The sequence below is a fragment of the Catharus ustulatus genome, chromosome 3 (genome assembly GCF_009819885.2).
Source record: "Catharus ustulatus isolate bCatUst1 chromosome 3, bCatUst1.pri.v2, whole genome shotgun sequence".
In the NCBI taxonomy this organism is placed as follows: Eukaryota; Metazoa; Chordata; class Aves; order Passeriformes; family Turdidae; genus Catharus; species Catharus ustulatus.
In genome coordinates, this window is record NC_046223.1 from 41,224,896 (window position 1) to 41,249,960 (window position 25,065).

General features: G+C 39.5%; 1 long non-coding RNA gene across 2 annotated transcripts; it reads right to left on the reverse strand.

Annotated features, from left to right (window-relative positions):
• Positions 1–255: 255 nt before the first annotated feature.
• LOC116994690 lies at positions 256–24,824 on the reverse strand. 2 transcript variants are annotated; one of them, XR_004417552.1, is made up of 7 exons: positions 24,748–24,824; positions 20,742–20,840; positions 13,412–13,614; positions 8,290–8,463; positions 7,427–7,506; positions 3,035–3,211; positions 256–424 (listed from the first exon to the last, which is right to left on the reverse strand). It is a non-coding gene; the product is annotated as an uncharacterized LOC116994690 (long non-coding RNA). The 2 variants fall into 2 exon arrangements; XR_004417551.1 differs by having other exon boundaries at positions 8,290–8,467.
• Between the last annotated feature and the right edge of the window lie 241 nt (positions 24,825–25,065).

Consider the following 25,065-nt stretch of genomic DNA (forward strand, 5'->3'; position numbering starts at 1 on the left):
TCAAAAAAGAGAAAATTTTCTATACATTATCTCAGAGTTAAGAAAGCAATATGAAATTCTACAGAAAGCATATTATTTATAAAGGATGCTATGAACCATTAGAAGTGATATTTCAACAGCCTCAGACCAACTAACAGATCATTTGAACAGAAATACTGAACAGTAACTGAACAGTAATAGTAAGGGATAGGAGGCTGTTCTCAATGGATATATTTGAGATGCCTCAATTGAGAAACTTTGACACTAAATCCCAAATACTTCTAATTATTTTCAATTCAGTGTTTTGTTACTAGGCTTCCAAGTGGAAATCCTGAAGTGGCTGCAAGAGGTCTATCTTCCCTTCCACTTGTAGCTGAAGAGCTTTGTGCACAGCACCAGGGAAACTCCTGTCACTGGAAGCCCTCAGCTGAAAGGTGACACTCTCCTGCAAGAGAACAAACCCATGGCAACCTCAGGAAGGAAAAGCAATTGCCTACTTCATATCTGTTTTGAAATTACTTTCTTCATTCTATATAAATTAACAACTCTAGAAGACTTCATAGGAAAAATAAATTATTCTTTGAGGATAGTGGAAACATTTCATGGAAAACTGTTTGGAGATCTTGTGTAAAAAGGCTGTCAGCAGAAATATTCTGTTCTGGAAAGGGATGCTGGTTTAGCAATATGCTTTAAAATAAATTAATTACACTTAACATTTCTTCTGCCTTTTTCCATCAGCTAGTAATAAAGAGAGAAGCAAAAGAATTAGGTAAACCTATTTGAGAATGCTTTCACCCTAAAGGAACATGGGAATAGATGGCTTAAGAGTTTTGCCTGACAGACAGCTACAGTAATTTAATTGCATTTCTCTTGACAAAAGTGTCCAGATTAAAGGCTAATAGACCATATTTGCAGTTTCTAGTTATTTAAGCATCTTGCAGGAAGAATGCTGAGATTCAAATATTCAAGGCCTGAAAACAGCAGTGATTGGTAATGAAAGTAGACATTCATTTCAGAGTCAATGCAAGCTATGAGAGTCACAAGAATTGCAATAATTCAAAAATCACCCACGAGTACATTTTATTTGTGCTGCTTAACAGAGTTTGGCAATTTCTATGTGTTTTGCTTTGGAACATAATTTGAAACAATGATTTGGGTTTGACACCTACTGATATACCAGCAATTAACAAGTTGTTAAAAACATCACAATCTTTCGAAGACCATATTGATCCTTGGGGTATTTTTCTGGCCTTTACACTACCTGTTTTTCCTCACATTTTAAATTACCTTCAGTTATATGTAGATAATAAAAATAAGCCTTTATTTGACTCTATTTAACTTACCATTTTCAGTCCAAAATTTTTTTTTCACATTTGAGCAATTGTTCAGACAGAAATCAGCCCAGCAGTGACATAAAAGAAGAAATCCTAACTCCTTCTTTAGGTCTTCTTTGCTTTGGGATGTTATCTTCAAAGTCCTCAGGTCTTTCTCAAACTCCTAATTCTGTATTTCTTTTCTTATACTCTAAATCATCTGCTAGACTTGGGGCAACCTAGGATTCCAGGACCTTGCAGGGGAAACCTGCCAACAATGTAATTTCTATCCTACATGCAGGAAGGGAGTCCCTTTTGGGGAGCAGTAGAAACCACAGTTCAGACAGAGTGGTTTTAGTTTGCCCCTGCAGTAAAGACTCTTAGGCTGCTATTGCAGCCTAATGGGGCTGCTGGTGTGCATTCACACAGTCCTACTGAAATGCCCTCCTCATTAAATGGGTTATTCAGAAGCCAATCTCTGCACTGACTTCGCTTTCTAAATAACTTTAGATTCAATGTCAGGGTCAAAATATAGCTCCTGAATGGCTTCAGGAAGGCAGAGTACCTGGTGATCCCTAGGATGTGTGCAATAGTGCAAGGAAAGGGGAGTCAGTAGATGAAGATCTGGGTATCTACTCAGGCTCCTTGCAATGCAAGGTCCCCTCCTTTTACACCAGTGTACTGTAAATTGCCAGGGAATTGCCAGCAAGGATAACAGCATTTTGTCACAGTTGTGATTAAGAGACTGACTCTTTAGTGCCCCTTTAAATTGCCTCTCCTGTTGTCCTAATTCAAATAGAATTTCATTGTTTCCAATGCGTGGGAGGAGGATTCAGGGGGAAACACTAGCAAATTTCACTTCTGTCCCAGAGAGGCATGCAAACAAACAGCAGAAGTGAACTTCTAGAGAAATTATTTTACTGCCTATTAGTGTCTGCCAGTTCTCATAGATCCATCAGGACGCATGAGAATTCCCTTATAAAGTAATTTATGAGCTGTGCTGCAGAGCAGTGCTTCACCCTTTTGATCTTTGATATTAGGGATAACAAATTTGTAGGTACCTTCAGCTTCCTCAGCACTGCCTTGCAATCCAAGCTGGACTGGCCTGACTGCTGCTTGTTCCATTAACTCAGTTTTAAGTAACATGTGATTATCTCAGGCATAGCCTGGAAGCAGTCAGGGACTTTTGAAGAACATGGTTAGAAATAAAAGGGGCTTCGTTTCCAATCCTACTTTTCTTTACTTCCTGGATTTGGCCAGGACAGAGGTAATTTTTAAATAGGTAAGGAGAGACACAGCACTTTGTAAACATTTTCTGTTAGTTGCTTAAACTTGTTTTTGCAGTTATGCTCCTAATCAAAATATGGTGGTGGTGAAAGTTGTTTTTTATGGTTTTGATGAAAAATTTGGCATATGCCAAAGCTGGGAAAATTATTGCAGTGCTTTCTCTTCCTTTTTAAAGAGAATGTAGCACTCTTATCCAGGCCACCTTCATGGTAGCAGGTTAATGCTGTGCACCTGAGGCCTTGCTGGACTCCACTACAGAAATCTATAGTTCCTAGTTAAACATCTGTACACAGATTTGAAAATATATTAATTATTTCTATGTACGAGAGCTCTCTGAAAACCTAATGAGGCAACTTGACCCTACCTTCTTCACTTTCCTTTGCAGTTATAAAGGTTCTTCTTACAATTTTGTTAAACTTGTGAAGAACGTTCTTAGTTTTGTACAGATCCCTTACACAGTAAGCTGTCATAGTTGCACACAAGTTGCGTACAGTCTTTCTTGGTACTTGTATCTTCTTCAAAAAGAAAATGTGTTTAATGATAGCATTTTCTTAAGGCTTATGATGGTTGCTTCTTTTCTCTGCTATCTACTTGTTTGCACAATGGGGCTTCAAATGTTCCAGGTTTCCTCCCTGAAAAAAAAACAAATGAAAGAATTAAAAAGAAAGAGCTGAGCTCCTGCTGCATATCTCCAGAGCCCTGTGGGAACAAAGAGGCAGGAGTGATGGGAGGAGGATGGAAAAGCAGTGGGAGCAGGCAGGAGACAGACGAGGCGGTGGGGGAAGGGACCATGGGGCAGTGGGGAAGGGGAGCAGAAAGGAGCCAGACCTGGTGGGATGAGGAGAAGCCCGGTAGGAGAAACTGCTTTGTTTGCGGGAGAGAACAAAGGGGAAGGGGAAATGATGCTGGAAGCGGAGCTGCCGGGTCAGAAGCTGGTGGTTGTTGTTCCTCCCCACTCTCCACCCGCACCCACGGAGGGGAAAACCAAAACATACAGAGGAACTGATTAGCATGTGCAAACACACTTCTTTCGCTCTGCTTGTGACAATTACCTCTCTTTTTCCTTTCTTCTCTCTTTGTTTGGCACTTTGGGCAAAAATAATTAGATATGAAAATATAAAGTTGAAATCTAATAAGGCAAGGCTGTAGAAAATACTGACTTGATCTTGACACATTGATCTAAATGAAATTTGTCACAGGTCAGAAGCGCTGGTTTCCCTTAGACAGGGCTGACTGCTGCAAAGAAAACTAACCTGACCAACAGAGATACGATTTTGCTCTAAATCTAATATCTAAAACTTTTTTTTTCTTTTTGTATCCTGAGAGATTTAGCAGAGAGAAGCTGGCATTAATGTCACAACTTTTGTCTTGCTTGTATATAAAACTGCTTTGTTTTACGTTAAAAACTCCTAGTGGAAACCACTTATTTGTGGAAAGAAATGTCAAATCCCTGTGAGAAATTAATATATATGTATTTACTTATCAAGTAGACCATCTAAAATATCAAAACCAGAGCAAAACTCACCCTTTCTAAGTTAACTAATATCAGTTCTTTGCTGTAGGACTGTTTTCCTCCTAGCAATATTACAGCAGAGTAGTCAGCATTTCAATGTAATCTGCACTACAATGCCCTATGTTAATGCAGACAGATACTTCAAAAACAGAACAACATGCTAATTGTCCCTCCCATATAACTCTTGGGCCTAACAATTAGTACCCACTTTTATTAGCAGTTAAGTGCAGAAATATACCATTTAAAAATCTTACAACCTTTGTTCTGGATTTTAGGTGACTTCCACAAAATGTGTCTTTACTAATTTCTTTTGTAAGATTGCATCTCTGTTGTAAATAGCGTTTTTATTCCCTGACTTGTTGCCTGGGTATTAAGGTGAAGAAACAGGATACTTTATTTTGCTAAAACTTTGGTTTTCATTTTAATTTTAAGACATTAGTAAAAGCTGGAAAACTTTCTTGGTTGGTAGTGGATGAATTTTTTTCCCCAGCTCTTTATCTGCTGTACTTGGAACTCTGAATCTGGTGTTGGAAATGAAGCCATCTTGGGGGTTAAACTCTTCAGTCATAAAATTGGATTAAAATTCAATTTCTTGATCAAATCTGAAAAAAAAGCATATCTCAAAAGAGAGCACTATCAAACTCAGGAAGATTTTTCCTGTGAACATGAATTACCAGAATAGCCTTGTTCTTGCAAAACAGGCTGACCAATCCCCTTTTTGCTGTTTTGTGAATGTACTCATTGCCTGCTTCACTTTTCACACATTTATTATTTCAGTTGCTCTGTTTTAGACACACTTTGTTCTGTGCAAGACAAATAAAACAAGCAGCAATTTCTGGAAGTAAAAAAGTAGAGTTGTCCTGTAGATTCCTTTTGCTGCAATGAAGTTTACACTGCCCTTACATACTCATCCCCATCCTGCCAGTGTTAAAGCCTTAAACCCAATCTCTTTTGCATGGTAGCAGTGTGATAAAAACCCTCCAAAGGCTTGCTTACGTAGCAGTGGCCACTAAACACGGGCTAGTGATACCTGCTGTGGGGCTTTTCTTGCAGCAGTGGTGGGGGAGCTGCTGGCCCTTTGAATTTATCAGTGCTCAAATGAACTGAGAGTTGGCCAGGCAGTCTCAAGCACCAGGAAGGTGCTTCATGTACCTGGCTAAATTTGCCTTGCAGCCTACAGCTGTGACAGGAAAAATAGTTTTCCTGTCCCTTTCGTGTTCTAAAGAGTGAGGGAACCAGTTTTTACAAATGTAAAAATTAGGTCTTTTATCTCACACAGCTTTCTGGTGTTTAGATATTTTTTTCTTTTTATTTTTTTTTTAACTCTTAGCTCTCAGTGGATATTTCTAGCTGAAAATAGTGACTCAATTTATGAGTCACTACGAGATTTTTTTCTTCTCCACTGACCATCTTTGATTCCTCAGTGTTCTCATGTCTCCCATTGCAAGAGTTGTGTTCTCTCACACAGCTGAGGGTATGGTCTCTGCTACCATGGTATGTTTATTTCCATAAGCAGCTACAGAGAGAGTGTAAAACAGCACACTCAAGTGTGAGGTATGAAAACTTCCATAAAATGAAACTGAAAACTGTGTTTTGCAACATACCAAGAAAGTGAACATCTAAATACGCTTATTTTTATTCTTTCCTGGAAAGGTGAATTTATTGATTCATAGTCAGTTTTGTTGCTGGCCCATACTGGTACATGGAAGGTCTTAAACTTTTCCTACCAATTTAGTTGTGGTACGAAATAAAGAAAAAAAACCACTGGTATTGTGGTTTTCAGTAGTGGAAGAGGAGCTCTAGTTTCATTACAGTAGTTTAAGCTTTGAGTTGCAGCAACACCAATCATTCTGAAAAATTACTTCCAAGATTTGTTGCAGAAAAAGAAGATAAAAGAGTGGCAAAAACTCTTGTCTTAGTGTAAGGATGACTGTTAATACCTAAAATTCCATGTATTTATAGACGGTGTGTACCTGATGTAGCTTTTGGGGAGGTAATAAAAAAGTAATTTCTTGCTTCTGTATTTTAGTAATTCCTTTCCAGTTTCAGAGATTTTTCTTTATCTGCCTGATTAGTCCAATCAGTAAGTCTTGATTTAGCTACTTAAAGTTAAAAAAACAAACAAAATGTCACCATTACACTGAAGAATTAAGCCATGTAAAATTAATGGTATCAGTCAGTCCTGAAGAAGGGCTGTGTCATCATTGCAGTTACATCAGCTTATTTAAAAATGCTTTATTACTTTGCTACTTAATTAAGAAGGGAGAAAAATACAGTATTTGCTAAAGTAAGCATTTTCACAGAATAGGTATAATTTGAATTGGAAAAATCAATACAAAAAATAATGCGGTTTTAAGTCAAATTTGAGTCCCAGTACTACTATTTGTTAAAGCAGTCTAAAAGTTTAGAGCTAAGTACAACACCTGCCTTGTAGTGGATTCTGCATGAGGATGGTGGCTTATTTCTCATGGGGCTTCCTTGGCTGGACTGCACATCCCATTTTATGTGTGGTGCAAAGAGATTTCCTCTCTGTAAGTGGAGGATTCCTGAGCGAGTGCAGCACAGGAGCATGGGGAGATGTGGGAGCCTGACAGAGGCACTCTGTGCTCTTCTTTGTTTCCTTTTTTGAGTTACAGCCCCTCTGAGTCAGAAGAATACAGGTTAACTGAGCTGACCCAGAGCACTTGGTGGCATTATAGCAAATGAAAATAACACCATCAGAGCCAAGAACATCAGTGATTTACTGAGGCATCTTTTGAGCTTTCAAGTCAAAATGCAGTTTTGTTATTGCCAGACTGAATCTTGAGGGGTTTTTTTTATTATTATTTTTTTTCCTCGGGGGGGGTGGGTGTTGAGATGAAAATATTTTACTTTGTTTGGGAAGGAGGGGTGGGTTTCCAAAATTTTTTTTTGGGGGGGGCCTTGTTTTTGTTGTTGTTTTTGTTTTCTGTTTGTTTGTTGGTTTGGTTTGGATTTTATTTTGTTTTGGGGTGGTTTTTTTGGTTTTTTGGTTGGTTGGGGTTTTTTTTGTTCGGGAAGGAGAATACGTTTCAAAATTCATTAATTCTCATTTTCCATCAGATCTATTCCTAACCAGATCCTCAAAACCTGTACTTTAAAAGTTCCTAGTACTGCATTTAAGGAAAAGGTATTAATAAAATATATGCATGCCTATATAAACAGTCGAATTGAAGTCTTTGTGTGTTGCTGCATTCAGACTTGAGCACAAAGTCAAATCTGAATCTCCCTTCAAATTAGACAAAGCTTCCAAACTTGGTTCAAGAGGCGTATGGAACCAAACACAATTGTATGGAATCAATGAGGAGCAACATACCAGCACTGGATGCTTCAGAGCCGTGTCCTGAAGTGTCAAATGTTTATTTCTTCTCAGGCCAAAGCACTGGCACTGGATTTCTGCAGGACATATAAAATACACCTCTGAAAAGGCTCATTATAAACAATTCGTTTCATAGACCTAATTTAAATATTTACAGCATAGTGCTATGTTTGCAATACAATTATATTAGATACACTTTTTCTATTGCAATAAATTAATTTCTGTCTCTTCTGCTTTTTAGATTATCTCTTCAAACCTTCCCAACCTCAAATAAAGAGAAACTATTAGCAAAATGTATCTCAGAACACCTAAAAAAAAAATCATTCAAAAATCAGCTGTGAAAAATTTTATTTGCATGCACTTTTGCATTCAAGGAAATTCAAAATTAGTTTCCATTAAGGGTACCAAAGCCAGCACAAATGGCACAAATCCTTGGAAGGTAAATATGTGCCTTGGTCTGTTTGAAGAAATCTTCAAAATGGCAAAGTTATAGACTTTTGAAAACATGCATCCTGGTTTGCACAGCAGGTTTTTAACATCAGAAGCAAACACCAGGATGTGATGTTCTGAATATTCACTTTCAGTATATTTGAAAGCTCACACCTACTTGTATTTGAATGTGTGATTACTTTCAGTACTGCATTGTTCTGAATCAGTTACAAAAAGAAAAGGGTGTTGGAGACCTTAGTGATTATAATAAATCATGTTTCTGCTTTCAGTCAGAGAATGAAAGAATATAGGCATTTTACTCACAGGAACTACTCTTGTAGACATAAACTTTGGATAGAGCTTCCTGCAAGAAAGGCTGTGATCTAGGAAATATGCTGATTCAAACCATTATGTGAAGGAAACATACTCACATTTCTGTGACCCCATTATCTTAATTTCTCAATTCATAGAAAGCTTTGCATGCTTTGGAAGATCTCTTGCAGTGCTGTCCCTGATGCTCCTCTCAGGCCAAAACTGGAATTGCGTTTTCCTCCTTACTTTCTCAGTGACACTTGGGGATTCACGCTGTCTTGGAAATAAATAATCTGCCTTGGGATAAGAGAAAAACAAAACTGAGTAACAAAATCAATTACATGCTCAGAACTGAATGCATCTTTGAAGCTTTGGTTTGAAATTTCTGTTAGTTACTGGAACTATTCATCATCTTTCTGCCTAGACCATAGTTTTAGACTGAATTTTGGAATGAATAAGGAAGTACATTTCTGCTAGTTGGCATGGGGAGTGAGGTTCATGGCTAACTCAGTTCTGAGTTCTCCAGTCTGGATTCATCATAAGTGACAGTGGATAGCTGAGATAGGGAGAAGGTGAAATGCTTAAAGTAGGTGCTTAAAAATAGGTAAGAAAGATGCTGTAAGAATCAGCAACTATTTTATGTGTGCCTCCTGTACCAGAGTAACACTTGCAGTTAATACCTCCATGCACACTGCTTGTTAAGTACACAGTATGAAGAAGCAATTGGAAGAATAATGCAAAAGAAGTTAGTGAAAGAATAGTATTTAAAGGTTTTGTTTCTCAAGAAGAGCCATACATCCCTGAATTCAGTAAGAATGTCCCACAGCCTGAGATTATCATAATTGCTGGTTTTGATACTCAGTAAAGTATTAGCTAAATAAAATAAATATTTATTTATTATTTTGTTCTATCTTATTTCTTGAAATAATGATTCATTAGTCAAATATCTGTTATTGATATATCCAAAAAACTCAGAAATTAGTTTAAACAAAATGAGTCTTTACTGTCAGATTTTCCTGTTGACTTTCATTTATCTTTTTAGTAGTAAATATTCAACATTTCTTTTTATGGTGTACTATAATAATAAAAGCTTACTACTCCTGGTTTTACTGCAGTTCTGGACTCATACCTGAAAACTGTAAAACTGTAAAAACTGTAAAAGTCCTGATATCATCTTCTTGAAAGGCTTATCTGTAGGTATTAGATATCATGAGATATTAAACCCCAGTTTCAAAGCCTAGAAAATCTAGAAAAAATAAACTTTTTTAATGGTTCACACTTGAGAACACAGTATTTCTAACCTGTAGGGTAGCCAAAACACAAAAACTACATCCAAAAACTATTTTAAATGTATTACTTTATGCTTGTTGCCAATTTTTCTGAATTCCTTTTGTTTCAATAAAAGCCAAGCAAAGTAAGGAGAGGTTAAAAACAGATGTGAACCCCTGCCCCTCCAGCCTTCTGGGCAGATTTGCCACTGATCTACCAGAAGTGTACTTTTTCAAATAATTTTTAAAATAAGAATTTTGGTCAGAGTTAGCTCTACCCTGAAAAAGTGCCCCTCTGCATACTGGGGCAGAGTTATATATATATACCGTTACATATATACTGTTACAGCTCTCTCCCAGCATTACAATCTCCTTTTTTTCTGGAGGACTGAGAGCCTTTTGCCATAAGCAAGTGCTTCACCAGAGCTCAAGTATGGAAACAGGTTTTGTTTCACAGGGGAGAACACATGGGTCAGGGTACATTTTAAATAGCTCAGCTTTCTATCTGAAATGAAGCCTCACCGTGACTTTGTCCTTGAGATCATTGGAACACGTGAGACCCATCAAAACCCTGAGGCTGCTCTCTATTAAGGAGCCAGCTGTATTCCTAAAAGCTTCAGTGAAGCTTAAGCAAGAGGTTTGCAAGGAGGTCCGTCAGCTTCCTGAACAAGATTGGGATTCTACAAGGAAAGGACTTTCTTTAACAACAACAAATACAAGTCACCGCTCTGATCCTCCTGCTCACATTCTCAGAACAAAATTAATTACATTTCTGTTTTAGTGCTCTGGTAGCTGGAAAAGGTGAAATGGAAAAACACTGATTTGGTCTTAAGGTAACTGGGATTTTCTTTGTGTTGGTCTGGTTCTCTGTCTCTGAGGCCTTTTGGTCCAATGGAAATGTACTCAGTCACGGAACACGGAACATGAAACAAAGCAGACTTATAGCCTTCCTTTGCCAAAGTTTGCTGTTGTACACGGGGAAACAAATCCGAAGTTGAATCAGCTTTTCAGGTACCTACCATCTGGTCTCTTCCTTTTTTTTGAACACATGGTTAACATGAGAGCACTAGCATCAGTTATTTTAATGATTTTTAATATTTGGGACATTTTTTCCCATTCTTTTGGTAGTCAAAAATTGTGAATAGCACCCTGCCATCATTTTTGCAGAAGGAGAAACAAAAGCAAACACTTGTAAATCCAAAATTAGTATAATAACACATTTTAAACATTACGTAAGTCTGTCAAATAGTGAAGCTACTTGATCTTTTAGATAAAGCTTAGAAGACTTGAATGTATTTTAATAAAATATTAAATATATTAATATATAATAACAATAATTGATCTCCTGCACAATGCCATAGTAAGAACGCAAATAAAAAGGTGTTTTCCATGTTGAAAATATTTCTTCGTTTACAGGTTTTGTACTGTAAGTAAAAAAAAATTAATTAGACACTATGACTATTATAAACTGAGCTTACCCAAAGAAAATTTCATATTTAAATCAGGAGATAAACATTGTCTGTGTAATACTGTGTAACACTGGACAGAAATGCCTATTGATGAAACATCGCACTGGACTCAGAAATGCTATAACAAAAAAAGATCTAATGTAAAAAAAATCCTTGGTTTAATTACAGGGGTTTTTTTCCATATTGGAAGAGCTGTAGAAAGATATAATTTTCTTTATAAAATACAATTTTTATATTATGCATCTGAAAATAGATAGCTTGTAATTTCCCCTTTTTTGCTGACTGGTCCAGCAAGAAAACATGTCTTGTCACTAGCACTCTCTGCTTTTCATTATTTTACTGTGTGACAGCATCCCTCATGTATGAAATGCATATTTACCTGTCATTTACAATGAATAAATAAATTGTCATTAATGACTTTGAGTAGCAATTTTTAATCTCAACAATCTTTAATTTTTATATATGTAAAGTGGCAAATTCATTGAGGTCTTTATTTTGCTTTTCTGTGTGAATTTACTAGCATGAATTATTTGCCTGCCTCTTCAATGAAGCAAATCTAGCAAAAAAAGAATTAAAATGTTATTTTATTTCTAATGAGAGTTATTTCAGCTCTAAAATTCCTGAATGACTTCAGGACCAGCTGTAAGCTAAGGCTCTGGAGCTGAGCTTCAGAGCAGGGTCCACTTTCAATTTATAAAATACCAGTGTGGATGATTCCTTCTAGAACACTTTCAGCATTCTGTGTTGCACTGGAGTGAGGCCCAAGCAATAGGTAGGGCAGCAGAGCCATGAGCTTGGTGAGCTGCTCAGCTGCACATTTTGGAAACAGCATTTTGGAAAGCAACTGATACAGCACTGTGGAGGATGTTTTTTTCTGTTCCACACCTTGCACTAGTTACAAGTCACAGTGAACTAAACTCCTGAAACAGCAGATGAAATCTGACAGAACAGCGTGGCCTGGTGACATCTTTGGGAACAATCTGTGAAAGCAGTAGTCTGGAATGTGTACAATAATGTTTAAGAACAGATGTAACTCCTTTGGCACTGACCTCCCAATACCTCTGTGCCTACATGGAGCCTTTGGGGCTTTGGTGACTCCTCTATGCAGAGCTCCTTGCAGGGCCCGGCAGAAATAATTCCCTGCTATGTAGAACAACAGCAGGGGAAAGTGCAGCTTCAGCTCTCATCTGGAACCTCTGAAGCTGTATTTGTTAAGTGGCACGTCATATCCACACCTACAGATTTAAATAGATACAGTACTGCTTCTCTGGCTGTGTGTGAATCTGTTCATGTGCACTGGGTCTTAGGCTGACTTGGATTTAAAGAGCAAATGCTCCCATACCTGCTTAACTGGAATATTTGTCCCTTTGGATCCAAATTACCAGCTTTTAAATGACCACCAAAATCATCCCACACTTGGGGAAATTATTTTGGCGTTACAAAGCATGCTCACAGTTACTAGAAATTCCTCTGCCTTTTCGTTATTGTGTCCTTTACGCCTCTGGGGAAAAAAATATTATATATATATATGTGTGTGTGTGTGTGTATATATAAGGTGGAGAAGACCAGGGCTCCTGGGAAACACGGAGTTAACACACACCGGCTTTGTTGCCAGGCGTAGGAAATAGCTCACCCCGGCAGTCAATTTGCCTAATTGATTAGCAGCCTGATTGCAGCGGCGAAGGAGGCGATACCCGGTACCGGGGGGGGGGATGTGCACGCACGGAGCCTTCACAGAATGGGGGCTCCTGCGCTGGGAACTCCTTTTCCAGCACCCATTCTGTGATCAGCACCCACATCTCCGGCGTGCCCCCGAGCACGAACCCGCGGGGCTCACTCGGAGAGAGGGGCGCAGCAGGGCGGGGAGCCCTGGTGTCACCTCTCGGGTGTCACCTCCCGGGTGTCACCTCGGGCCCCAGCGGGCACAGAGCCCATCCCGGCCGGGAACACACTCAGCCCCCTGCGGAGAGGCTCAAAACCTTGTTTTGCCCACCCAAGCGCTCCCCACCCGCAGCCACTCGGTGGCTTTGCTGCTGCGGCGTTCCCGCTCCATCCCCGCTCCATCCCCATTCCATCCCCGCTCCATCCCCATTCCATCGCTCCATCCCCGCAGCACCAGAAATTCCCCAGTGACCGCGGTCCCATCCCCGCAGCCGCTCCCTGGTTCTCTAATTCTCTCCCGGGATGCTGCCCTGGCACCCACAGGACAGTAACCCAGCCCCTCGTCTGGGCTTTTCCAGCTTGGCTTCATTACTATTACCATGATAAAGACCAGCTTTTTTTTTTTTTTTTTTTTTTTTCCGGCTTCCCTTTTCAAGTCTCTACTTGCTCTTGACTTTTCTGAATTTCTCTTTGAAACCTTGACACTTTGGTCGTTCTCCCAGACAGATCTAATTACAAGAGTTCAAATAAACCTCGGAGTTTTTTGTCGGGCAGGGAGGCGAGGGAGTGAGGAGAAAGCATGGATAACAAAGATGCTGTGAAGATTTGTTGGAAGAACTCACCTCCTCCCAAGGCTCTTCAGGTCTTCTCTGCAATTCTGAGAGCGCAGAAAGTTGCAGCTGTGGGTCATAATCCAACATCCAGGTTTAGCATAAAACAGAAATGCCAAAATATGAGCCTAACAGGATAAGTAGGAATTGGAGGCTGCCGGCTCTTTCCGTGTGCCATACTCTGACTTCTTCCAATAAGACTTCACCATTCTTACCTTGGAAAAAAACATAACAGTTTAAATTTTAAAAAGAAGAGAAACCCATGTAAAGGCTCATTCAAAGCATCACACCGTGAAACAGCCTGGTGGCTTACAGTCTGCTACAGCACTCATTCAGTGCTGATGTGAACAAAAATGCGTTTTCATTTTTTCCCTCCACATCTCTAGGATTCACTGGATTTCCTGGACAGTTCTCAAACCCCAAACCAACCCACTCTCCTTAACTTGTAGGAATTACTGATCCCCATGTTGCTAGGGGTGCAAGGCACCAAAAAAATAATGAATGTATTTCTGGGGCCCTTTATGAAGTGTTCTCTATCTGATCCAGACTTTCCTGAGAGCAGCACAATTTCAGTCATGGTTCACCTGGGGGTGGTTTACAGAGATTCTCCTTTATGTCAGTACAGAAAAAGGCAGTCAGCTAGGGAGGGCAACACAGCCATCATCAAAACTCAGGGTAAAAGGGAGAGTTATGACAGGGGTTGACTTTTATCCTGCTGACATTTGTAAATCACCTGGAAAAAAGACACATGGGAAAACTGAGCCTAGTCTCATCAGAATAATTATTTATGTTATCACCAATTCAATATTTAGTTCTGTCACTAGAGGTGCTAATATATTATTAAGAAGCCAGGCTGTATTTCTATTGTTGTTTCTACATCTGTATGTCTAGATGTTTCTTTTTCTCACATTACTTCCCACCTCCTTTTCTTTTCCAGGGCATAAGTCCTTGTACATCCATACACTTCATCAGTGAGGCTCCTGATTTAGTGTTCTGAGGACCACTATTAGAACCACTAGACACAGCTGTAATCCTTTTGACAAACTCTATTTGTATTCCTCCAGTATTAATCTTGGAGTCCATAACACATCATGCAGTGACAGAGTAGTGGATAATTTTATTAAACCTGTGGATGACACCAGGTGGGAAGAGACTACCAGGAAGCTGTGTTTAGAATACAAAGTGATTTGGACAAATTGAAAGCATGGTCTGAAGCAGCAGCAGCAGGTTATCAGCACAAAGACAGTGCTCACAGGCAAGAGTAATGGACTACATGCAGCCAGGCTGCCAGGCAGCTGCTTAGACCACGAGATGAAAATGAGTAACTACCAAGGATTGCAAACCTTGCAAACCCAAACACTGCAAGAAGAACCAGAAGCATAAATCCAGGCTGGGAATCACAAAAAGATAATAATTCAGTCATTAAGCTGTGTTACATCTTCACTACCACATCAAGATGTGTGTGAGCTGCTTCAAGAGGGACACTGAACAGCTGAGGAGAAAAATGAAGGCCAACAGAAGTTCTGAAAATGCAAGTACTTAAAATGATGATAGCTTTAAAAAAATTCCTGAAGAAATTATGATCTGCAAGTCTGGTAAAGGAATTGATAGAGTTTTTTCCTATTTATTTTGTCACTGGGGGAAAACAAATTTAAAATAATTTTTAAAAAGCGGAATGGCTCTAGTTGCAGGAAGAAGCTTAAGGTTCCAGGTTGAGAAATAGACATTTTAAAGGTAAGGAGATGGGGAATCTGGACCAAGTTTGACAGGGAAAACAGGTCCCTGAGAAAGTTATATAAATATCTATAAATGATGGGCGGGTATTATCTGAGGTTCACCGGGAAGATGAGTGTCTTAGATTATCTTTTCTTTAAAAGAAAGGAACCTTCCAGTTCTATAGCTACAACAACCTTATCAGCCTAAAGCTTTTGCAATTAACAGAATTTTCCAAGATCCAATCCCTTAAAAAAATGTACAGGTTTTGAAAGAGTCTCATAAAAATAAAGCAAAATATTTATGAGCTATGCTATTGATTCACCTCTATTTTACCACCCTCTACAAAAACCTGTTATATGTTCATATTTTATTGTAATATATTGGGGAATAAAATTGCCTCATGCCTAACTAAATAGAGATTGCAACAAGCCATCAACTCTAGAAAGACATTTTTAAGGCCATTAGTCTATAGAAATTACTTCTGAAAACACCATGAAGTCTGTCTAGAGTACCTGATCTTAACAAATTAAATCAACACTCCTAAACTGGGAGTGATTTCAGCTAAAGACAACCATCTGCAAGCTCCCTAGTATGCTTTCCTGTTAATTCTTAAGTCCAGAGATGGGAAAAAAAAAAGCAAGGAATGACAGACTGATTTATTTTACTAGAGTATATACTAGATTACTAAAAATAGATTATGTAAAAGTAAATTAAATGATACTTTAAACTAATTTACATAAACACTTTTCTTTACCTATGATATATCAAATTATGTACTTCGACTACAGTTTATCAATATTAATCTAAGCATTAAAAAAAAAAAATCCCATGAGAATAATTACTCCATGCTCCAACAAAATTTTTTTAATCATGCAAATGACCTGTGTATAATACAATTCAGTTTGGTGTCCTCTTTTTCCCTTTTTTTAAACTTTTAAAACAAAGTGACACACTGGACCACATTCAACTCCTCTAAAAAGCTAAATTTCTACCTGAATTTGGTGTATTTATAGTAATATCCAATGTAACTTCTTTTCTTCTCTTTCAAGCAGAGAACAGACTCAAGACTACAGAAGTTACACAGCACAATGGAGTTTTATGCCATTGATATTACATCTTTGGACTTTACTGTGAGATCATTCTGCACTTTACAACAGGACAGTAGAAAATTCTGTTGCTTTTTTTTTCCCTGTTCAGTCTGAAGGATTTTTGTATCTCCAGTAAATCCTCAAATTAATTTTTTGAGGCTAGAAAAATACTCACTGAACTTGTTCAGGATTTGGCTTTATCGTCCTTTCACCCCATAGAAATTCTCCACCTGGTAGACAGCTCATTTAGTTCTGAATTACTAGAGTTTTATTCTTGGATCTCACCCTAACATGGATTATAAATATCAAGATACTTACTCTTAACCCTTGTAAATTAAATGCATATAGCTCCAACGTGGATGACAACAGCAGTTTGCATTTTCTCCCAGAGCACACTTTAACATGAATGGACAGGAGTAGGGACATACTAGTTCAAAGTGAGCTTTTGGCCTCTTGGGGGCACAGGGAAGTTTGGTTCCTGCAGCAACTGCAATTTCTTTAAGGATCCCTCTGATTCAGTTTTCAGCTACAATAGCACAAATCAAAAGCAACCTCCTGGTGCTAGCATGGATATTGAGCAGAACACAATATACATATAATAAAAAATTTCGACCTGTGAGTCCTAGAGGTGTGTCCTTGTTGCTAGGGGAGTGGCAATCATCAATTTCCTGGCTAATATGAGCTCCAAGTACCCTTCAACACAGCTTTAACGTTGTTTTTCACACTTGCAAAAGATACAAATTTTAGCTGTAGTTCAGGCCTTCCCAAGTGAAATAAGCACTTTTCCCTGACATTGCGTTAGGATGTTTAACTTAACACAGAACACAATCAACAAACAAACAAACAAACAAAAAAAACCCAAAAAACAATCCCAAACAACCAAAAAAAGAGAGAAAAAATGTTTAAAAAATAATAGTCATGTTGTGATGAAACCTTACAGTGTTACCTTCAACATTTCTAACAACCTCCTGCCAGCATCCATTCAAACTGGTGGCTCAATGTACCTGAGACAGCTAATTAAAAAAGGAAGTGGTCAAAGTCATGCTTTTTTTTTTTTTTTTTTTTGTAAACTTCAAAGGTGATCCCTCTCCTTCCTCCTCTTTACATTTTACTGTCTGGCTCTCTGCCCATCCTGCAGCTGTTGGCTGAGCCTGTCTTTCATGGCGTCAAACCTGCCTCCTCACGGTCCATAAAGTTACAGCAGAGCTGGTGATCCGCAGGTGTGGGAAAGGCAGAAGTGCAAGAAGCGCCCGGTAATGATTTTTCTGGCACCCCATGCTGAGCTGCTGAAAAAAAGAGAGCAGCTCGCAGAAGGCAAGGCACTCTTTGTTTGCAGAGGTATTTGAGATTGTATTACTTCTCCCACAGCAAAGGTGTTGGGTTTTCACTTTAAGGGCTGTTTACAGAAATGATTCACCTTTTATACAGCTTTTAAAAAATGCTTTGAGGCTTTAATTGGACACGGGATTTCCATCACACCAGTATGAAAACTCTTACTTTTCATTTAGCCCCCCATTAAATCACTCAGTGATCTTACTCAGTGATAAGCAGCCACCTCCCATTGTGTAGACTTCACAGAGGAAAACAGAAATCAATCACTAGGGATTCATTTATGTCATAAACTTTCATCTGGAATTTTCTGCACCCATTTACATTTGGGCAATGAAGGCAGAGGGGACTAACTGCTGGGGGAGAAAAAGAACAAAAGAGGAAAAAACACAATGATTTGCCGTTGTTCTTGAAATAACTGAACAATTTAATAAACTACATCTAAAACTCTTCTCTTATAAAAGTCTCTTAAAAGTATGCTTTATTTTAAGTGACCCTTGAGCTGTGAACTGGGCCTAAAGAACCACTTTTAGCAACTCCAGCTCAAGATTTTTAGAAATGGGTGCCTGAAACTAATAGTCTACAGGAACCATTTTCTAGGACACACAAGTGACACATGATATTGTCCACCACTCAGAATCACTGGGACTTGATCATCCAAACACCAAGGCATGGCCTGGATTTCACAAAAAATTTAGTGTCCAACTTCAGCTAGTGTCCTTATCTCCGTGTAGGAGAAAGAGCTTGAACAGCTGCTTGTGGGCTTTAAATCTGTCCCTGAGCCCTTAATTAGGTGTGGGATGCCAACATTTCTGCAGCCTCTAGGTCCTAGATTCCCTATCACCCCAAACTTTAGGGATTTGTATTTTAACCTTGGGCCTTTACATCAATGTTTTAAAGCTGGGCAGCATTTTAGTGCCAGAAAAGAGTGAACAAATAAGGACTGTGAGAAGCAACAAGTGAGGAACATATTGCACGGGGATGGGAATTTAAAAGGAGTTAGTGAGTCAGGAAAGTGTCAGCTGCACTGTCATCTCTGCTGTTTGCTCATACAGCAAAAGTTTAGAGAGAGAGATTTGTCTACAAAAAGCTACTGGGCATTGCCCAGATCTCAATGCTCTCACTTCTGCAGCTGCTAATCCATCTAGACCTATGCCATGGTTTAACCCCAGCCACCAGCCAAGCCTCTTGCAGCCACTCACTCACTCCCCCACCAGCAGGATCAGGGAGAGAATCAGAAGGATAAAAGACACCTCATGCGTTGAGACAAAGGCAGTTTAATAGGGAAAGGAAAAGCCACACAAACAAGTGAAGCAAAACAAGAAATTAATTCACTTCCCATGGGAGGGTGTTCAGCCATCTCCTGGACAGAAGGGCCCCATCACATGCAATGGCTACTTGAGAAGACAAAGGCCATCATTCCAAAGATCTCCCCATGTCCTTCTTCCCCTACTTTATACACTGACTACGATGTCATGTGGTCTGGAATGTCCCCTTGCTCAACTGGGGACCTGTCCTGGCCATGTCTCTTTCCAGCCTCCCACTCACCCCCAACTTCCTCATCAGTGTGGCCATAGGAAGAGCAGAAAAGTCCTTGGTTCTGTGCAAGCCCTACTCGGCAATAAAAGAAACATCTCAATATTATCAACCTTGAGTTCAGGACAAATCCAAAACACTGCCCCATAGCAGCCTCTGTGAAGAAAGTTGATTCTACCCCAGACAAAACCAGCACAACCTATATGATGGGATGTGCCCCCTCTGACAAGCAGCCGAATTTCAGCAGCCGATCCTGACCAGCTCATATAATTTTTTCCTAATACTTTTATTTTCACTAACAGCTACTTCTGATGCAGCAATTCCTAAAACTCAAAGCAGGACTGGAAGCAGTGACAAAGCTGATGTCAGGCAGTTCCAACCATAAATGAACTGAATCCAGGCACGTGATGCTGCTGTGACTGCTTCAGCAGCTGGTTGTGCCACTCAGCGGCTTATGAAGTTCTGAGGTAGCTGGACATCTCTTCAAGACAGAACAGTGGGAACCAGAATAGACCTTAGTGTCTGCAACAGTAAAAAATGCAGTGTGGTCTTCTCCATGCCTGAAGTCAGAGCTAGCATGGCATGGCTTTGCTGACAAGCAAATGAATGGAGTACCCTTTCTAAAGCCATCAGGGAATGATATGCATGGATTTCATGCTGTTCCTAAATCCAGTTCTGTTAGCAGAATTCTAAGGGAACTTGGTACACGTAAGATGCTGTCTCTTCTATCTCCCAGTAACTGCTGTGCAAACAGTGCCAGTACCTTCAGCATGGAAATACAACACAAACTGCCCAACCCAGGACTCAGCAAGATGATCTGTGTCCTGAAAAAGCAACCAAAGCTCAGAAACCTAACTCAGGAACAGAACTGTCAGAGTACTCTTGTAGAGCAAGGAAATATGGAAAGAGACACAGAGAAGGTAAGCACTCTCTATATTTTTACTAGAAACTTATTTCCCAGCTGTCAGAGGGAAGAGGAAGGTGAGCTCATGAATAATTGCTTTTGCAGGTTCCCTTGACCGCCGGACTAATCTTTAGCTATCCATCCTGAAGTAGTCTGTAATAACCTCGCCACTGTGTGTCAGCAGATAGATTTTTACAGCAAAGCACAAGAAACAAAATCGTTTTTAAAAACAAAAATCTCCATAGCCTTTGTGCTGCACTCACAAATCACCTCATAACATGAACTGGCCTTTTTCCTTATGTTTGTGATGCCTCAAAATATCTTTCCAAATATATGTATCATAGTTTATAACAGCTGCTCTGCCATCAGCTTTTCAAGAAAGAAGCTCTAACCTTGCAGCTCTGGAGGGTTATGAGCCAGTGCTCCTACAAGAAAATATTTTTTTAAAAAAAGCATATTAGAAACTGAAAAGCTGAGGGAGACTGGGTATGGGGGGGAGATGTTGCAAAGTGGTAAATTATTTGCTGTGCCACAGGACTCCTCTTTGGCCACATGCACGCTGTCTTTTTGCACCACAACTCTCTTCTCTTATTATCATGGCAGTACAACAATAATAACTTTGTAGAAATGGCTATCAAGTGCAGTTCTGGTAAGAACAATGGAAAAAGCTGCTGAAAAACACAGCTTTAATTTCATACACTCATCTTAGTAATTATAGAGCAAAATTCAGCTGAAAGGAGCCAACAAGGGCTGAAGTTTTCACACTTACCATAGGAAATATTTGTTCTGTTTCTTTTTGGGGCTCTGTGTGTTTATGAGAACGAGGCAGCCATTGGCAGGGTGCTGATCCCAGCAGTCTGGCAGGGTGCTGTAGGCAGAAGAAGGAAAACAAAGTCAGAAGGATGCATTTTGTAAATGGGATATTCAACTCATGATAGTTTATTTGCCCCTTGATGTGCCATCCTAAAATTCATCTTCCCCTGGAAAGAAGTAACTAACATAAAACACAGAAATGTTTTAGAGATTTTATTTCCCTTATTGAAGCAATCTCCATTTCTTTGAAAGAAAAAAGACTTCTGAAGAGGACCACATGATGTTTTATCCATGCTTCACTCTATTCTTACCCTATGTATTTTCTTTCCATCAGGCTATATTCTTCACTAATCTACCTTCAATGGAAGTAGAGAATAAATGATTTACTGTCAGCAAAACAGGTCCAGTTCTACAAGGGCATATCAAAGTAGCCCTTTTCTGTTATGTCTCAGCCAAAACAAGTGGAAATTACCAGCTACAGGAGGTCTTGTCCTTTCCTCCTAGTATTGGTACAGCTATGTAATCAGCCATGTCAAGAAAGCATCTCTAAACCAACCTGAAGAAAAATTAGAGAGCAGAATGGGGAGCTGATTTTCCTCCAGATCAGAACCAAGATCTGCCTCCCAACACAGAGGGCATGAGAGCCAGCAGGAGCACAAGCAGGGAGGAGCTGGAGTTGATAACTTCACTTTACACAGCATAGTTACATCAATTCGAAATATTGTGAAACTAAAGTCCTGGCAGTTAACAATTAAGGATAAAGACACAAAAAAAAAAAAAAAAAAAAAAGACAGAAAAAAGAGCGCATTTTTTTCTTTTTGTTTGAGCTCTGTGAGCTGGCTCACTCTAGTGTCAGAGAAGCACTAGCAGGAGACCAAGGACAGGAAAGGAAGGGGGGCTGACTTAACAGCAGTAGCTGTTATGTCAGCTTAGGTGTAGCACCAATCCATCATTTAGAGCTTCTGTGGCAAGCTGATCATTAGCAACACTAAAACTTGAAAACTCTTGAGATTATGTTATCTCTTTTTCTTGTTGGCTAGAAAAAGTACAGTGGTTCTTTCTGAGATCTGTCATAAAAAGCAGTTGTACACAAGGATACAAAATCTGTCTGAGAGACCAAGAACTGAAACGGATTTAAAGCTTTGCTCAGGCCACCTAACCCCTCTTTCAATAGAAAAAGGGGGGATGGAGAAGACCCCAATAAGTTTTCACAAAGGCTGTTCTGATGAATCCTTTGAATCCTATTATACTTCCACAAGCTCCAGAGTAGTGCAATTACTTTGGTCCCCTGTTTACTCCCATATCTTCCTCCATTTGCCTCAAAGCACAAGCAGCTGCTAATGCCACTCCCAGGAGCAGCCCACAAGCTGCACAGCACTGGTGTTTCAGAAATGCCTGGATCTGGCTCTGCTGGAAGCAGCCTAAGTGTAAGGTATTTACACATTTTCATTTCCAGGCATGAGCCAGAGGTGCAAAGGTTCACAACTGGGGCAGCAAAGCAGACCTCAGCCATAAGGTAGGCTTGAGTGGATCCACTGATGGCAAATTCCACACAAAAGTTCACGTCAATTCCTCAGTCGATTTTGAGACTCTCAGATGAAAGAGTTTATTGCAATGATTTACTGAATAAAAACAATGAATGCCATCAGCAGATTTTCATTATTTGACAGGTTAGGTTGGCAATAACAATTGTGTGGATGTGATACACTTGGATTTTGTAATGGATCCGATTTAAAATTTTCCCATGAGATTTTGTGCTTGGCAGCACAGGGAGATTCAGAATGAGTACATTGTGACAGACCAAGTTCAGCTGAGAAAGATCCTGAGCAACATGATCTAGATTTGAAGCTGAAGCAGAAGTTCCATGAGAAACCTCCAGAGATCCCTTGTAACTACACTTTTCAATGCTTTTAAGTGCTTATAGCAGTAGATTTGATCCACTCACTTTAGCAGAGGCATCCTGCTTCACTTGAGTATTTAACCAAGAGCACTTACAAATAGTGACAGCCGTGGTCATTTATCAAAACTGAGCACCTCTGGGCTCTCTGCTTTGGCCAAATATCAGTCACTGCCCTGTGTGACAACTGAGTGAATTATAATGGACCCTTGAACAGGAGACAGAGTCAATAATCTGTTAGGCCCTCCTGGACTTAAAAGGTAATGAATAAATACAGGATTAAATGAAGAGATGTCAGGGAGAAAACACTCTTTGAAGCCTAGCATTCTTCAAACTACAAGATTATTAGCCTTAGCCTAGAGAGGAGCTTGTGTGCCTCAGAGACCATCTCCTTTTTGCAGCTGGTCTAATTTAAGAAGCCTACAAACAATCTTGTCTGTGGCTTTCTGACCACACAGTTCAACACAAACTGCTACTGAGAGGGAAAGTGACTGCAAACATCCCTGTTACAGTGGGAAGATTAGGCAGGAGGCCAGCTGAGCAAAGAGAGAAGGCAGCAGAGCAGCCTCCTGGACCTGGTGCCAGAGGTTAGCTATATGCTGTACTCTGTAAACAACTGAGTCCTTGTAGCTCTCCTCCTGCAGAAACCCTGACATCAAGTTAAAGCAAGGAAAGGGAGTTATTTCCAGCAACCTCCACAAGTGTGTGCATCCTGTAGCTCTTTGTCAGATGAACATTAAGTTTGATAAAATAAAATTTAAGGAAGGATAAGTCTCAGAGCAAAGATATTCATCATAACTCCCCTAGTCTTTGTTAAACTGTTTAATATAGGAGCTCTGCTTTGATTCCAGTCTTGGTGAGAAGAAAAAAAAAAAGAAAAAAAGGGAAAGCCTAGTCACAGTGCTTAACTATTGGCCAAAAAAAAGAAAATTGCTACGTTTTTGTAAGACAGGTAACACTTCCATTTCCTGCATGAAGAAAACAAGGGGAAAAAGAAAGGATCCAAAGAGAGAAAGGATCAGGCATTCAGCCTAGCCTCATGACTCAATGAGAATCGATTTTCTTCTGCTTGCTGCATGGTGCTGCAAGTCAATGCAGATCCTGACTTCTTGCCTCAGATCTGTTTCAGGAGAGATTTTGCACCCATCAGGCAAAGTGTGCCAGCACTGGAGTGAGCAGTGTTATCGGGTGTTAGCTGCAGCACTCTGATACATCCTTGAGAACTAGCACATCATTAGGGATATTTTCACAATGGGATGTGGGGGTCTTAGGTCCATGTCAGACAAAACTGAGGATGCTTTCAAGGAGGAATTAAAAAGACTGCAACAACTTTTGATAACTGCTTATTTAAATGTCCTTTTTCCATATGACTTCAGCACTATTTTTTAAATTTTACAAAAAGCTTTGATAAAACAACTCTGTATGTTCTTCTGTTAAAAAAAAAAAAAAAAAAAAAAAAGAGGGAGCAAGAGAAAAAAAATACTCAAAACACTCAAACAGTGAAACACACACCACCATCTCTTTCCCCCAGATAGAGGTATTTTTTGAAATGTACTCTGGAAGAGAAATGAACAGGAAATATATTTCACAGTGCAATACCCACTATAACAGATACAAAGTCTGAGTCTCTGCCCTTTGGGCAGTTATTGCCACCTCCCTGAATAAGCCACAGTTTACATCTACTTGCACTGATATAAACGACAACACAAGAGCAAGGTGATAGAAAACAAGTCTACAATGTCTAGCTTCAGCCAAGCACACCTGCAACCCTCTCACAGAGCAAACTTTATATTGCACTGTCTAATTTACTGTCTGCTACAATAACACTAATAAGCTCTGTGGAATCACATGTAAAAAATGAGACATTTTACACACTGGATTACAAAAGATTTCATATTGACCATACATACACCAACATTGAAACACCCCTGTTCACATGTTACATTCTAAACACATTTTAAAATAAATTAGGATTTGTTCTTTGGCACAGCTGATGCAGGACCTGCTTCCCCAGCAGCCACTTTGATGAAAAAATGATGAAAAAACAGTGAGAGTTCACACTCACCCAGGACTTGTCAGCTCAAGGCATCGCAGTTCCTGGAGAGCACTTCCAATTCCCACAGGCAGGTATCTGTCTCAGTGACACAGCTTCAAGGGCACACCACAGACAGCTATGAGATTAAATATTAAACTCCCTGATGACACTGGCACGCAACCTCAGCTGTTATTATTTGTAAATGACATGGCTGAACAACCCCAGATTTTCAAAGAGTGAAGTGATCCTGTGGTTCACTGTGAGTTCGCTGAAAAGCACCAAGACCTGTGGTGCTTCCAGCCTTCCTTATCTATGCTGCTAAAAAGGAACTGACACAGATCATTCTAC